This window comes from Ambystoma mexicanum, chromosome 2q, assembly GCF_040938575.1.
Source record: "Ambystoma mexicanum isolate Mex_15411 chromosome 2q, UKY_AmexF1_1, whole genome shotgun sequence".
In the NCBI taxonomy this organism is placed as follows: Eukaryota; Metazoa; Chordata; class Amphibia; order Caudata; family Ambystomatidae; genus Ambystoma; species Ambystoma mexicanum.
In genome coordinates this window covers 763,182,317-763,198,861 of record NC_090924.1, presented here as the reverse complement: position 1 = coordinate 763,198,861, position 16,545 = coordinate 763,182,317, and the positions used below count along the sequence as shown (strand labels likewise).

General features: G+C 53.5%; 1 long non-coding RNA gene and 1 pseudogene across 3 annotated transcripts in view; one reads left to right on the top strand and one right to left on the bottom strand.

Moving 5' to 3' along the window:
- The window catches only part of LOC138569742 (uncharacterized), a 55,088-nt gene that overhangs the window by 6,024 nt on the left and 32,519 nt on the right, over nt 1-16,545 (top strand). The gene's annotated exons all lie outside the window — the stretch shown is intronic.
- LOC138570754 (5.8S ribosomal RNA) lies at nt 7,097-7,237 on the bottom strand (annotated as a pseudogene).

The following is a 16,545-nucleotide window of genomic DNA, read 5'->3' as shown; positions in this document are numbered from 1 at the left end:
CCCGGCCACCCGAAAAAGGAGCAATAAGTCGAGCCGGAGGAGATCAGAGAACCCACGTGGGTGGTGCAGAAGACGCAGGGTGCCCATTCAACCAAGGCAACATAGGCGAGACTGGGGAGTGTGAGCGGACCACCGCGGATCCCCGGCGGCCGACCTGGGGGAGACGAGGCTGCTGGACCAGCGCACCCGCCGGGACAGACTGGCGCAAGCACCGCATCGCGGAAATTCAGCAGAGCCGGCGCAGCCTGGACACCCAGCTACAAATGAGGGGGAGCAGGTAGTATTCCCCTGAAATCCTGCGCCTGCCTCTGCCCCATACAGCAGCCCAGCTCCACGCAGCGCAGGGCTTCCATGAACCACATGGCTCGGGGCCCCCATGAGCTGTGATGCGCCCCAGCTGGCGCAGGGTAAGTTGGCATAATTAAGGGAGTTGGCAGCCATGAAGCAGGCGCACGCAAGACGTTCCCCTCCAAACAATGGACATGGAGGTTTATGAAAGCGTCTGCCCAAGCGCACCTTAACCTACACTTGGAAGAAGACCCCACCTTCGGGACGAGACCCGCAGCATACCCAGACCCAGGCAAAGGCCCAAGCTCATACCATTCAGCAACATCGGAGGCAAACTGCAGTGATAGAAGGGTGACAGCACTAAGTCTCGTGCAGCATCTCCCCTGCTAACGGCCAGGGAAGTAACCCAGGGGCGAGGTGTGGCGCGTGCTCCCAACCCCCAGCATTTGACTCAGCAGTAGAGCGCTGCTTCGCTCCACCACCCACCCTTATGAAAACTAACCCTGCCATGCAAGATTAACCGAGAAGGAACCTCTAGGGGTGCAAGAGCATACTTGGAGGCTCAAGAGCGGTGGGAGCACGGGGGCAATCCGGGAAGATATTCAAGAAGCTCCTGGGCTCTGGTCCAGTGTGACACTGCGACCATGATCACTTTCACCTTTGAGCGTACTAGCCCCATGGCCCCCAGGGGGCAACCAACCCAGGCTCTAAAGCGAAGCTAGAGCCCCGCTGCGCACAGGAGGGAGAGAGAAGCACCCCCTTCATACAGAACTGGTCAATACCCTGGCGTCAAGAGGAGCCTCAGAAGCCTGGGGAGAAGCCCCTACAGTAAGGTGCAGGCAGGCACTCGCCATCACCAGGCAATGTTGCACAACAAAGCCAAGAAAGGCCCCTCAAGGGCCAAGATCTCAAGAAAACAGGATGGGACCCTCCAAGAGCTAGAGGGGGAAGCCCCGGAGGAATAGGATCCATTGGTGACAGAGATGCAGCAGTCGGAGGAACCCCCGACGCTGCCACAGGGGCAAGAGGTCACGAGCAAGGTGCTGCAACAGTACTTTAAGGCATTCAGTGACCAAATGACTGCTACCCTTCAGACACAATTAAGCCTAATACGCCCAGAACTTGCACAATCCCTGCAGGAAATCAAAGGCGACGGTTGAATTTATACAAATGAAAACGCCATTCAAGAACTCACTGAAAACACCCAGAAGATAGATGTATTAGCGAAGTAGCAGGCGGTAGCGACACAATCTGGAGCTCCAAGCCAAGAACTTGGAGAACCGCTTGGGACGGTCCAACATCGTGGTGAAGGGGCTGCCAGAAAGTGTGAGCAATGCCGACCTCGAGGAAACAATGCAGCACGTGTTCAAAGATTTGCTGGACATGGCTGGGGCAGAAATTCTCATAGATAGAAGGTCCGCAGCGAGAAGAACCCGGGGCCAGGCCAAGAGAAATGGCGCTGGCTTTACAGTGATACGACCAAATCAAATGGATCCTCCAAGCGGTGAGGAAAGCAACCCTGATAAAAGTGAACATCGCCGTTATACAACTTTTCCAGGACCTGGCCAAATCCATACTAACAATGAGGAGGCAATTGGGCCGGTGACCAAAGCCCAGATAAGATCCAAGTGGACATTCACCTTTGGAATGGTCTTCAGGTGGGAAGGGCGCCCACACCACATCACTACGTTGGATGAGGGACCCAACATCCTGAATATTGAAGAAGGGGATGCAGGGGGTGGACATAATAGGAGGCCAGAACATGAAGGCCACCAAGAGAAGCCATGGGAGTGGAGAAGAGTAGAGAGGTCAAAGACAAAAACAATTGCGGATCCAGGGAGGGGTTGGGGGTGTCAGCAACCGAAGCCCCAGGCTGAATAGGCTGTCCACTTAACAGCAGCAGTGGGGATCACGAGACAAGGGTTAAGACCCGGTGGGGTTACACAGGGAATGCCAGCCGGGTCACTTCATATTGTGCCGCTAGATGTGGCATTCCTGGACCAGCGCAAGACGAACCAAAGTGAAAGCATTAGCAAATAATGTTCTAATTAATCCAAACAGACTATGCCGATTAGCGATCTGGCAGTGTTATTCTCATATTCCCATGATCCCCCCCCCCCCTCTCCGGTGGCAGAACGTCCCCAGCAGGTTAACCCAACCCGTACGACTTCCTCTTTGATCATCTTCTCGCCGATGCGAGGACCTCACTAAACCATCCAATCTGTAGTAGCGACGGGCGGTGTGTACAAAGATCAACGCAAGCTTATGACCCGCACTTAATGGGAATTCCTTGTTCATGGCAAATCATGGAGGAGTCTTGTTGGTTATTGGATTTAACCGGACAAATCGATCCACCAACTACGACGGCCATGCCCCACTCCACCCCCCCCCCCCCCCCACAGAATCAAGAAAGTGCTATCAATCTGTCAATCTTTTCGGTGTCTGGGCCGGGTGAGGTTTCAAGACGCAGGCTCCATTCCTGGTGGTTCCCTTCCATCATCAGCTTTGCAACCATACAAACCTCCACCCTGAGAAACCAAAGACTTTGATTTCCCAGAAGCTGCTCAGCAGGTCATGGGAATATGAGAATAACACTGCCAGATCGCTAATCGGCATAGTTTGTTTGGAACTACGACCGTAGATTAATTAGAACATTATTGGCTAATGCTTTCACTTTGGTTCGTCTTGCGCTGGTCCAGGAATGCCACATCTAGCGGCACAATATGAATGCCCCCTGCCGTCCCTCTTAATCACGGCCCCAGTTCAGAAAAACACAAAATGGAACCAGTGTCCTATTCCATTATTCCTAGCTAAAGTATTCAGGTGATCAGCCTGCTTTGAACACTGTACTTTTTTCAAAATAAACGCTTCAGACCTCCAGGACACTCGGCGCCCCCTTGATGCTCTTCACCAAGAGGCAGGGGCTGGCACAGGCAGTGGTAGCTCGCCTCGCGGCGGACAGCCAGCTCGATGCCAAGATCCAACTACGAGCTTTTTAACTGCAGCAACTTTAACATATGCTATTGGAGGTGGAATTACTGCGGCTGCTGGCACCAGACTTGCTCTCCAATGGGTATTCGTTAAAGGATTTAAAGTGTACTCATTCCAATTACAGTGCCTCAAGAGTCCTGTATTGTTTTCGTCACTACCTCCCCGGAGTCAGGATTGGGTAATTTGGGCGCCTGCTGCATTCCTTGATGTGGTAGCCGTTACTCTGGCTCCCTCTCCAGAATCAAACTCTGATTCCCCATTACCTATGGTCACCATGGTAGGCACAGAAAGTACCATCTAAAGTTGATAGGGCAGACATCTGAATGCATCGTCGCGGTCACATGGATGTGCGATTGGCCTGAGGTTATCTAGAGTCACTAAAGCAGCCGGGCGAGCCCGGATTGGTCTTGGGTCTGATAAATGCACGCATCCCGGGAGGTCTGCGCTAGTCGGCATGTATTAGTGCTAGAATTACCACAGTTATCCAAGTAACAAATGGAGTGATCAATGGAACCATAACTGATTTAATGAGCCATTTGCAGTTTCAATTGTACCAGTCGTTTGTACTAAAACGTGCATGGCTTATATCTTTCAGACACGCATATGCTACTGGCAGGATCAACGAGATAGCCGCACGTGCTGGAGGGTGGCAACGGGGGGGGGTTGCCGTGCAAGTGTCTCAGAGCCAACCTTCATGCCCAAGAGTATCCCTAGATGTGTGCGGGTCGGTTGGACACGTTGGTCACGCGGGCTCTGGCGGCCGGGCCTGCTCCGCCATGCCACAGGGTGAGAGGGAATTAGAGGCCAGGCCAAGGCACAACTTGAACCGGTAGCGGGGTTCGCCAGCACGCTGCCACTGGTATGGCGAGAGAGGGTGGGGTCAGCAGCCAAAGTGTGTTCTGAACTGCTGGAGAAATGTGCTTGGTGGAGGAGGGGCCGCTTCGTGGCTTGCGAGAGGATCCCATCTGATCTGCCCACTGGGGAGTTGCCGGGCTGCTCGGCCTTTGCTCTAGATCCGCCCACACGAGTGGGCCCTCCCCGAGGGAAGCACACCCTTGACACGGTCCCAAGGCAGGTGGAAGCAAATTGCTTGAAACAGCTGAGGCTGGCCAAGCAGTCCAACCCTAGATGGACCAAGTGCACCAAATCGATCCCATGGAGTGCTCAGAAGAGCACCCCTAGCAGGCCAGTCTCTGCTTGGGCATTGCGTGGGGCACGCCCCCCAAACACCCCCCCCCCCCACCCCCTCGCGCCGGCTCGGGGAGGTGCTGTGGTTTCACCATGGAGCCCGGGTTGGGCAGCAAGAACCAAGAGGAGCGCAGACAGGTCCCTCTCACCCAGTCTATAGTAATCCGGGGGAAGTTGGCTAAGCTTTGTCATCTGTGTACCCAGAGTGACAGAGTGGGACATCTCGGCAAAAACGTCGGGCTCTTTATAGACCCAACTGAAGAAAAATGCCAAACTGACGCCAATCGGGACTTCCAGAGCAGCTCAGCCATCTGGTCCTTGCAGACATTCCTCTGGCCAATGACCAGATGGCTGGGCTCGGAGAGCAGCCATCGGCAGGTCAATGCATTCCAATGGGCCTGGACGGGAAGGGCCTTTGCCCCCCCCCACCTGACAAAGGACATGGGACCGGCAGGTGCCCAAAAGGCATGGGCAAGCACCAATCGTCATCCTCGAGCTCTGGCCAGGCCACCTTAGATTCCCCACCCCTCCTCCACGTAAGAGGTTTTTCATCCACTTGGAGCTTATCCCTCTGGGGAGGGACAGTTGCCCCAAATGTGAGACAGGTAACCAAGGCTGGATGCTTTGGGGGGTGACGGGGTGGGACCTGACTTAGCCCCCGCGGCTCTCAGCGCTGGCCGGGTATGGGCCTGAAGCTCCAGCGCCATCCATTTTCGGGGCTAGTTGATTCGGCAGGTGAGTTGTTACACACTCCTTAGCGGATTCCGACTTCCATGGCCACCATCCTGCTGTCTATATCAACCAACACCGTTTCTGGGGTCTGATGAGCATCTGCATCATGCGCCTTAACCCGGGGTGCTGTTCATCCTGCAGCGCCAGTTCTGCTTACCAAAAGTTGCCCACTGAGCAGTTTCATACAATACCCGGCTCCACACCAGCGAGCCGGGCTTCATACCCATTTAAAGTTTGAGAGTAGGTTGAGATAATTTTGGCCCCAAGACCTCTAATCATTCCCTTTGCAAGATAAAACTGGGGTTTCCGTGCGCCAGCTATCCTGAGGGAAACTTCGGAGAGAACCAGCTACTATATTGTCCGATTAGTCTTTTGCCCCTATACCCAGGTCGGATGACCAATTTACACATCAGGACCGCTACTGACCTCCAACAGGCAGAGTTCACCATCTTTCGGGTCCTGTGAAACACGCTCATGCATCACCTCTGACAGAGTGGGTGACACTGGTCGGTGGAGGGCCCATCGTGACAGGATGCCACTGCAATCGGCGAGCACCGGCCCTCAACATCATTACATCACAGGGTTTAATTCGGCCCTCTGACTCAGGCACGTGTTATACTCCTCGATCAGTGTTTTCAGACAGGTCGGGTGGTTAACCGACATCACCTCAGAACCCCGGCGCCCTTTGTGGGCCTCCCCGCACGGCAGCACAACGTGGTCGGGGCGTATTGAGGGCAGTCCACCACAGTCGCATCGGAAGCCCTGTCTCCTGTCGCCACTCTAGCGACCCCTAAGAGGGGCCCGCACTGTTGCCAGATAAGAGCGTGGTGGCGGTCTATCTCCCTCAGCCCCGTGGGCCCAGCAAAACCGCTGTCAGGGGGCTGTAACACTCTCTGCTGGAGCAGAGAGCCACCTGCCCCCTGGGGCCTATGCAGCTGGTCGTGGTGCACCGCTACAGAGGTAATGCACCCTGGTGACCAACCTGCCTGGCGTGTTGAATCCTGTGGGCGGACTGCACAGACCCCACCAGTTTACATCTCAACCGTTTCACGCCCTCTTGAACTTTCTCTTCAAACTTCTTTTCAACTTTCCCTTAGGGTACTTGTTAGCCATCAGTCTCGCGCACGTATTTAGCCTTAGACAGAGTTTACCAAACGCTATGCGCAGCATTCCCAAGCAACCTGACTCCAAGAAGACCTGATCCCGGTGTGCAAGAGGCCGCTGTCGGCCTAACATCATCTGCGTGGTGAGACTCGATCAGAAGGCTTTGAGCCCCCTGAGCGATGCGAGGGAGTCAGTCTTCTGTACGCCACATTTCCCACACCTGCTGCTGAATGGGGATTCGGTGCTGGGCTCTTCCCTTTTCACTGGCCGTTACTGAGGGAATCCTGGTTAGTTTTTTTTTCCTCTGCTTAGTAATATGCTTAAATTCAGCAGGTCACCACGTCTGATCTGAGGCCGTGGTCAGGGAGCATAAAGCTCAGGGCAGCTAACCTCGGGCCTGTACGTGGGGTTGCCCCATGCCTCTGGCACAAGCGAGTGTGCTCTGTCCCAATCTGCGTCCGAATGCCACATGGTCACGAGGTCCGCGCTCCATGGTCATCCTGTGCCAGCAGCCATGGGACACCAAAGACAGCCACACACAGCACGGCCAGATGCCACATTGGTAGGGTGAAGGTGTGCCAGGCTTTTTTAAAGCCTGCTGCTGCCACCACGTCCGGGATACGCCGGCCACCCAGCCCTCCTGAATCCAGCATGAGGCGAGGAAACTGGGGAGGCAATGAGGTTGCGTGCCAGATCCAAGGATCCAGCGACGGTGCTGATCGGGGCCTGACCGTCCCTGCGACGGCCCCATCCACGCCCCTGGGAGGGAACCCCGGGGTGATAGATGTACAAGCGACCCTCAGACAGGCGTAGCCCCGGGAAAAACCCAGAGCCACATGGTACGTTCGAAGTGTTCATCAATGTGTCCTGCAATTCTCGCAGCTAGCTGCGTTCTTCATCAATGCACGAGTCGAGTGATCCACCGCTAAGAGTCACAGACAACTTTTTTTTTGTTCCAGACATCGGCCTGACCCTGCCGGTGCAGGAGAGGTTGGGGGAAGCAGCGCCGCCTGTGGCGGGACTGCCCAACACCCTGTCTAATCGTGGTTTAAAAAAAGAAAAAATCCAGGTGCTCAGCCTGGGAAGCCTGACCGCCACCTGCAGCAGCACAGCACTTTCCATGGGGATGGAGGTAGGATGCAACGGGGGCGTGGCTTGATAGCCATGGAGTAGGCAGCATCTCCAGAGGGCTCTGAGATCCGACAAATGATCCATGTAAGCGTGAGCTGCCTGACTGCAGATTACAGTTGCAAAATAGCACCAAAGGTGCGTGAATGTCAATGGACCAAGAAACGCGTACCAGCTGATGAATCGTACCAGGCAGACAAGAGATATGACACTTTGCATCTCGGGTCGCGAGCCGTGACAACAACAAGATGGCGGCGACCCGAGACAAAGGGACCCTTTAAGGCGACCAGAGCAGTGGAGGAGCGGGCCGCTGAGAAAGGACCAGCTGGCAATTCGCTGCGAGGAGGTGAGCAGCTGTGGCAGTGCAAGAACATTGGCCCGCAAGCAGACGGGAACATGGAGTAAGAATACCCGCGGCGTAAAGCTGACACCTTTGACTGCACGGAACTGACGGTAGAGTGCACAGAGGCTTGTTGCCATGTGCGCTCGGTGCACAGGTCGCGGGCAAGGTCGGCCCGACTTAAGGAGCTGAAGGCCCGGCCCCCAGAGGTCCGGGAGGCACAGAGGCAAACAGACGGCCAGCGCCCCCCAGGAGCAGCAGCGCACATAAGTGCGAGGAACACATCGCTGAGGGCTGGGGCACCTGGGAAGACACCAGTGAGTCTGGGGCTTGCGGTCCAGCAACAGTAAGTTTAACGCCATGCAAGAGGGGCAGACGCTGAGTGCCCTACTGCACAATGCACCATGCAAACAATATGGCCATAATGGGATAGCGCGCACATAACCTGGAAATGGCAAGCCCCTGACGCCATGATACGCGACCCGGAGGGTGCGAACGGATAATAAGGCAGCCGGTACGCGGCTGCATATGGGCTGGCAGAAGCTCGTTGGAGCCTACGCGTGTGCTGGAAGGCTGAATCAGGTGGGCGCCTCCGGCGCTGGTGGCAGCAGTAGCAGAATGCACACTCTCAGAATACAACATTGCATTCAAGCTGAGACTGGGAGATCCATGCACATTGGAGATCCATGCACATTGTACACGGTACAACACCGAAAGACGAGATAATCACCGTGGAATATAGCATGAGGCCACCTGTACCCAAGGAAGGGGGGGGGGCCCAGAAGGAGCAAGCACTGTAAGGGGTGGAGAGTGGACAGTGGAAACGAAAAAAGGCTCTGCTTACATTGATAACCATCCAGATTGGATGAGAAAGAAGGCACTGCTCAACCTCAACACACGCTGCCCAAAAAGGAAAGGCAATCCTAAATGCCATGGTGCGCACAGCACCACTCTAAGGAAGAGAAGTAAAGTTCTGAAAACACAAACGCAGGAGGGTTAAGTAGATGGAGACCCAAAGGCCATACGCAGAACAATGAGGTAGCACTGTGGCAGAACTGGGCTGCTTTGAAATGAGTGGCCTAGAGTGTGCGGTGAAAACCAACACGGGCACAAGCAATGCCAAGGAAGACCACATACTGAAACAGGTGGCCAACTTGGAGAACTGAGTGGAGAAGGGCGAGGGAAGAGCGAGATGCAATAACATACCCTTTGTCGGCCTGTCGGAGGGGGAGGAAGGCCAAGACCCCACGGGCTATGTGGAGAACATGATTATACAGGAAATGGGAGCTGGCAAGCTCTCCCAAGGGTTTGCAATTGAACGCGTGCACAGGGCCCTGAGGAGGAAACCGCAGCCCGGAGGCCCCCCTCGAGCAATTATAGCAAAGATCCTGAACTATAGGGACAGAAAGAAGATCTTGGAATTTTTCCAGAAAGGAGGGACGATAACGAGGGCGTCCGCGACCATCACCGCATACCCCGATTACACCATGCTGGTGCAGAGACAGCGCTATAGCTATGTTGCAATCAAGAGGAGACTGCGTACAGCTGAATTCAAATATATGCTCTTGTATCCTGCAAAGCTTAAAATTCTACACAAAGGTAAAGCGCACTTTTTTGACACCCCAGAGGATGTGGCGACATGGTTGGACGCACACGGCTGCCCGGAACGAGATGAGGAACACGATCAGTGATTAAAAAGCCATGCATGATAAGAGGCGGGGGGGGCGGGAGCAGAGACTGCAGAATTGATAATCACACGACTAGATAAGATAGTAATGGTAAATGTTAAACATGTGACAATTGAACATGTTGGACTGGAATATAAATTGCAAAAGGCAAAATGGGTAGCGTTAAGCGCACTTAGCTTGATGAGCAAAATAGGAGTTAGAAGATGGAGACAGCCTACCCCGGGAATTAGAGCCTACCCCGGGAATTAGAGTAGTAGAACTGCCATTAGGGCGATATCTCCCTGCTGAGCCGTGAGTATGGCAATTGCTGAAAAAGGGCTAGATGCGGGGGTGCCTGAGATCCAGGGATTGAGCTGGGCAACAGTTGGGGAGGGGTATGGGTAGGAGGGGATTGCAGTGTAGTTGTGGCAGGGAGGAAATGGGGGAGAAGATAGAACGTGAGTAGTTGGGAAGTGTGTTGGTCGGGATGTGAGGGAGGGAGGTTGGGGAAGTTGAAGTGTTTATAGTTGGGGGAAGTTTATGTTGGAGAACGAGGCTACAAGTAACGGGGGGAAAATTCAGATATGGACTGTACTTGCGGAGGGGGGTTGGGATCCTAATAAATCATGGGGGACCTTAAAATAATTACTTGGAATGTTAGAGGGCTCAATAGCTATCTAAAACGTTATGATGTATCTGCGTAGACAGAAAATAGACATTGCCCTGATACAGGAGACTCGCCTCACACAAGAAAAGTTGGAGGTGATCCGTAAGAAGTGGAGGGGGACTGTTGTAGGCGCAACATATTCGGCCCATGCCAGAGGGGTGATTGCCTGGGTAACACCGCATGTCCCATTCCAGCTACTACAATCTACAGTCGAAGCAGACAGGAGGATGGTTATAATAAGAGGGCTGGTGGAAAACAGGGAAATAAGCATGGTAAACACATATGACCCGAATCGGTATACAGCGGCATATTTTAGAACCCTATACAACAAACTCAGCACCTGCTTAGGGGGGCAGTGATTTGGGGAGGAGACTTTAACTGCACACTAAACCCGAAACTTGACGGATCAGATGGCAAAATAGATGGACCCACTCCAGTCGCAAGGGTGTTGCAGTCACTGTTAACAGATTTCGGGTTCGAGGATGCATGGAGGGCGAGTCATCTGCGGGACAGACAATATTCGCATTATTCGGCCCCACAGAATTTACACACCAGACTGGATTACATGTTCGTCACACAGGAGCTAATAGCATAAATAGCGCAGAGAGAATATAAAGCGAGGGTGCTAATGGACCGCTCACCACTAGTATTGGTATAGCAGTACCGACCCCCCTCCACCCCCTCCGAGAGCAAGGATACCAACTTGGCGCCTCAGAGCAGAGGCGTTGAAAGATACAATTGTCAGGGAGGATATGAGAGAGGAAATGATAAACTATTTTGAGATCAATACTGGCAGTGTTGAGACAGCGGGTATGCTCTGGGAAGCCTTTAAAGTGGTAGTGAGGGGAATAGCCATAGCTAAATCCAAGGGACTACAAGGAGGGATATTAGCCGAACTGCAGGAAGCAGAAAAAGAATTAGACGCAGCATCAAAAAGAGGAGGTAATACCAAGGAAGATAATGAAGCAATACTCGGTCTGCAACATAAATGTGCTGGGCATTGGGAGAGATTGTGTAACCTCAACTATAAAAAGTACACAGAGAGACCGCACGCTGGAAGGGATAAACCAGGGAGGGCCCTGGCGTGGTTATATAAAAAGGGAGACCCCTAGACCCGCAATCGGAACAATAACTAAGGAAGATGGGCACATAGCGGACACCCAAGAAGACGTTAATCAGGAATTTGTAGACTATTACCGACTCCTTTATGGCGATGAAGCGGTAAGTGATTGCAGGAAAATAAGACACTTGAAGACATCGGGTTGCCGCAAATTAGCGCAGAGGAGCTGGATGCTCCGATTACCTAGTAGTGGTGCAACTACCCACCAGCAAGACTCTGGGGGCCGATAGACTCTCTAGCGAATTTTATAAAATGTATAGGAATGAGGTGCTTCCCCCTCCCCCCCCCCCCCCAAGCCCCCGCTGCTCTCAGCAATGTTAAATGAGGCATACGAAGTGGGAAGGCTACCAGAGTCCCTAAGAGAGGCGATATCATACCGCTCCCTAAACCCAACCAGCCTGGCAATGATTGCGGCTCATATAGACCGCTGTCAATGCTGAATCAGGATAGGAAGATGCTAACAGCGGTCCTGGCAAACAGAATGAGGAGGATTCTTACTAAATGAATACACCCTGACCAGACTGGTTACGTCCCGAATAGGAATATATCCAACAACCTCAGACGACTTCACCGAGTTATTGAACACGTGAATGGGGATGCGGGCGAAATGGCAATTGTATCGCTAGACTCAATAAAGGCCTTTGACTCAGTCAAATGGCCCTGGCTAATTGCGGCGCTGGCTAATCATGGAATAGGACCTGGGTGTCTCAAATGGGTTAAACTATTATATAGCGCGCCTGGCCACGGTTAAAATGGGAGTAGTAATATCAGAGAGGTGGCAACTCGGCAGAGGCACTAGGCAGGGATGCCCGTGGTCCCCTATGCTGTATATCTTAGCCCTAGAGCCCCTGGCGATATACCTGAGGCAGCAGTATGACATAATAGGCATCACCATAAAAGGGGAATTGCAACTAATCTCCTTGTATGCAGATGATATGCTGTTGTATTTGCGCTACCCTGAAGAAAACCTCCAATATGTCCTGGAAGTGATGGAGCGATTTGCAGGGCTGTCTGGCATAGCAGTGAATCCTAAAAAATCTTGTATGTTTCCATTAGGTAGATACAAAGGGATCCCGTTCGATCAATTACCTGTCTTACCTCCCTCATGGGTGGTCAATACGTTTCGATATCTTGGGATAGACATCTATCACACGGTGGAGGCAGAGCACCAACGTAACATTGAGAAAGCGATCAAGAGTATTGAAAATAGTATGAAGTTCTGGGTAAAACATCCCCTTGGCGATGATGGGATGAGGGGCAATGCTGAAAATGGTGGTCCTGCCTAGACTACTGCATTATTTTGGAAACATCTCATACCTGATACCAAGACGATTTTTCGTTAGGTTACTTGGCATATGCAGGGGATTTCTTTGGCATGGGACGAGGAACAGAGTTGCCCTTTTGGAAACTACAAAACTCATACGAGAGAGGGGGTATAAAATTGACAAACTACAAGATTTACTATATAGCAAGCCAGCTACAATATGTAGCAAAATGGCTCTCAGAAGAACCAACCTCAGAGTCTAGGCTGTTTTGACTGGACTGTGCCCCATTCTTCTTAAAAGAAATGTGGTTGCCAAGATCGGGTATGGAAGGGTGCCCAAAGATGATGATACTAGGGTGGGAGGTAGGGCCTGCCAGGTAATGGAGAACCTGTCCCTGTGTCCCCCGCAAGTGCCACTAGTCACACTGTCTGGAAAAGAAGAGCAACTAAGGATGACGATCAGGAAGCACTGGGAACCGGTAGGAATAGCAACTATGGGAGACATATGGCAAGAGGGGATGATAAAAGACTTTGAGATGTTGGAAGAGGAAACGGGGTTACATAAGGGACAATATATAACATACCATAGGGTGGTGCAGCGAATCAAAGAAACATGGTCTGAAGTAGTACTAGAAGATCAGCCGGGCGCCACCATAGATAAAATATGATATAGCAGAAGCAGGGCATGAGATCGAGAATATATGAGCTGATGATGTCCAAAGTGGGGAAGGAAGTGGTACAACTGAGACAGGATTGGGAGGAAGAAGTGGGTGCCCCAATGAGTGATGGGATGTGGGAGCGGGCCCAGGGGTACCGTAAGGGAGTGTCAAGGAATGCGAGGTTACAACAGATACAACTATATATAACCCACAGGGTTTATATGACACCCCAGAGGATAGCCAAATTTAAAAATACAGGACGACAATCATGTCCCAAATGTAACGAAGAAAACGCCGGAATGGTGCACATGTTTTGGACATGTCCAGTAATTGAGAGATTCTGGGGATAGGCTGGTGGAAAAAGGAATTAAGATGGTGGTGGAAACAGCGTAGGCATGCCTGATAGGGGGTTTCCCAGACCACGTAAACTCAAGCATGTCAGTAAACTAAAAGACTTGGCATACATACTTGCAAAGCGTAGAATCGCCATGAGATGGAAGGCATGCCATAGACCGAGAATAGAAGTATGGTGGAAAGACCTACAGAAATGGGCAGAAGCTGAGACAACCGTATGGCAGGAAGCTAGTAATTCTGGAGGGGAGAAGGAAGCTGAAACCTTGATAGCCTGGAAACATCTGTAAGCCACGTTATTTGGGCCCATGCAAGACCGGTCAAGTGATCGGGACCCAACAGACTACAGGAGAGGAATCCCTACTGCAAGATGAAGAAATAGAATATGAAGGGGAGTAGGCTCGAATGGGGGCCGGGGGGAATGGGATAAGCAGTGGACACAGCATGATGTAAATTCAAAAAGTTATATGCACTGCAAGTTTGGTTTGTGGTGTTGGTTGGAATAAATTAATAAAAATTGTTTTAAAAATAAAATGGAGGTAGGCCGCTCTGCCACCTGCCAACCAGGCCCGATCCCTTCATCCTTCCCCCGACCCATTCCGCTTCCGTTTTGGAGGGGGCTGGGAGACGGACAGCAAGGTGGGCCAGAGACCGCACAGACAGGGGGTCGGGTGGGACCGCTAGTCTTCAAACCCCAGCCCGACCGCATAGTGCCCAGTTCCAGGTACCTGGGCAAGAGGGAAGGTCACCCATTGTGCCAGCAGGCTTGGCCATCGCTCGCCCACAGATGTGGGCGGCTGGAACCTTGGCGCCCACTGTCGAGTAAGCCAGCTGCACCATGGCTCAGGGCTCATGCCTGGCGTGCCAGGCCCGTCTGCCTGGGGAGGCGCCCCTCGAGAGCAGTCGGGTTTCCCTCAGCTCCCGGCTGCGCTCACCAATGCCCACCCGCTGGCAGGTCAGAGAGAGGAGTGTGTAACCCCGGCCAGCGCAGAGGCGGGCTCAGTGAGGAGAGGGGGGCTGCGCAGTGCTCCCTTTCCGGTGCGTGGTTGGGAACATCCCCCATCAGGTTAACCCAACCCTGCCAGGCATCACTGGCCATCTGCTGGGTCACAGACCCCTCTCCGGTGGAAGGGAATCCCCGCTCCCTGGCGCCTGGTTGACTACACGCACCAGACTGCTCTGCGAGAGGTGCCCCTGGCTGTGGGTGTGCACGTCCGGGATGCAACCGAGGTCGGGCCCACGGCTCTCCCTCCCGCTGCTCCCCTGTTAATGATCCTTCTTTCCCCCACCCACAAGCAGATGCCATTCACACTCAAATACCCCATTTCTCCTTCCAAACACACATTCCAGATTCACATGCCACCATCCCTCCATCCGAACACACACAGACACCAACATCCGTCCCTCCATACCGACACCAAGATGCTCCACTCCTCAGAGCCACACCCATATGCTTCACCTCTACCTCCAGACTCGCACTGAGATGGTGCCATTCTCCCTCTCCACATACCCACACCCGATTACCCCATCCCTTCGACACGCGCATGCTCCCACCACTCCAATAAACCAACATCCTTCTTTCCAGACAAACATAACCCACCCCTCCATTCACACCCAGATACCCCCTTCCTTTCCACTAGAGTGCTCCAGCCCTGACCCACATGCTCCACCATTCCGTGACATGCCCCCACCATATGCCCTGTCCCTCCATTCCAGATCAACAATGCACCCTCCGATCCAGACTCCAAGATGCCCAATCCCTTCCTCAAGACGCATACCATGATTGTCCGTACTCCCTCCACACAGAAAGATGCCCCTATCCGTCATCTGACCAATGAGCCCCAACCCCTCCCTCCAGATCCACACCAATGTGCCCCATCCCTCTCTCCTGATGGACACCAATGTGTCCTATGCCTCCCTTCATACCCACAGATATGTCCCCATCCATCCCTCCCTCCAGACCCACACCCATGTGCACCATCCCTTCCTCTCAGACCCACACCAATATTCTCCATCCCTCCCAGACCCACACCAAGATGCCCCAGCCTTCCTTCTAGACCAATACCATAATGCCCCATCCTCCCTCCACATAGCAAGATGTCCCTTCCCCTTGCATCAGATGCCCATGTGCCGATCCTGAATCACATGCAGATGGCCCCAGCCAACCCCCTCTAAACCCACCCATCCTAGTATGCCCCCATCCGCCCAGACCCACACCAATGTGTCCTGTCCTCTCCTTCCAGACCCACACCAATATGCGGCCATCCCTCCCCAGACCAATGCCCCGTCCCTCCCATCGAACCCAACTTCCCAACCCACACCTAGATGGCCCATTCCACCCTCCAGACCCACTGTGTCCCATCTCTCCCTACAGAAATGTACCCATGTGCACCGTCCTTCTGCCCAGATCCACACCAATGCGCCCCCACCACCTCCCTCCAGAGCCACACCAAGATGCCCCATCCCACTTCCCAACCCACACCTAGATGACCCATGCCACCATCCAGACCCACTGTGCCCCATCTCTACCCCTCCAGAAACACGCCCATGTGCCCCCACCACCTCCCTCCAGAGCCACACCAAGATGCCCCTTCCAACTTCCCAACCCACACCTAGATGACCCATGCCACCCTCCAGACCCACTGTGTCCCATCTCTCCCTACAGAAACGTACCCATGTGCACCGTTCCTCCACCCAGATCCACACCAATGCGCCCCCACCACCTCCCTCCAGAGCCACACTAATGCGCCCCACCACGTCCTTCCAGAGCCACACCAATGCGCCCCCACCACGTCCCTCCAGAGCCACACCTAGATGACCCATGCCATCCTCCAGACACTGTGCCCCATCTCTCCCTCCAGAAACACACCCATGTCCTCCATCCCTCCCCAGACCCACATCCATGTACCCCAACCCTCCCCCAAACCCACACCACTATGTCCTAACCCTCCCTCCAGACCCACACCAATGTGCCTGCTTTCTCCAGATCCACACCTGTGCCCCATCCCGCCAGAACCACACTGGGTGTCTTGCAGGAACATTCACG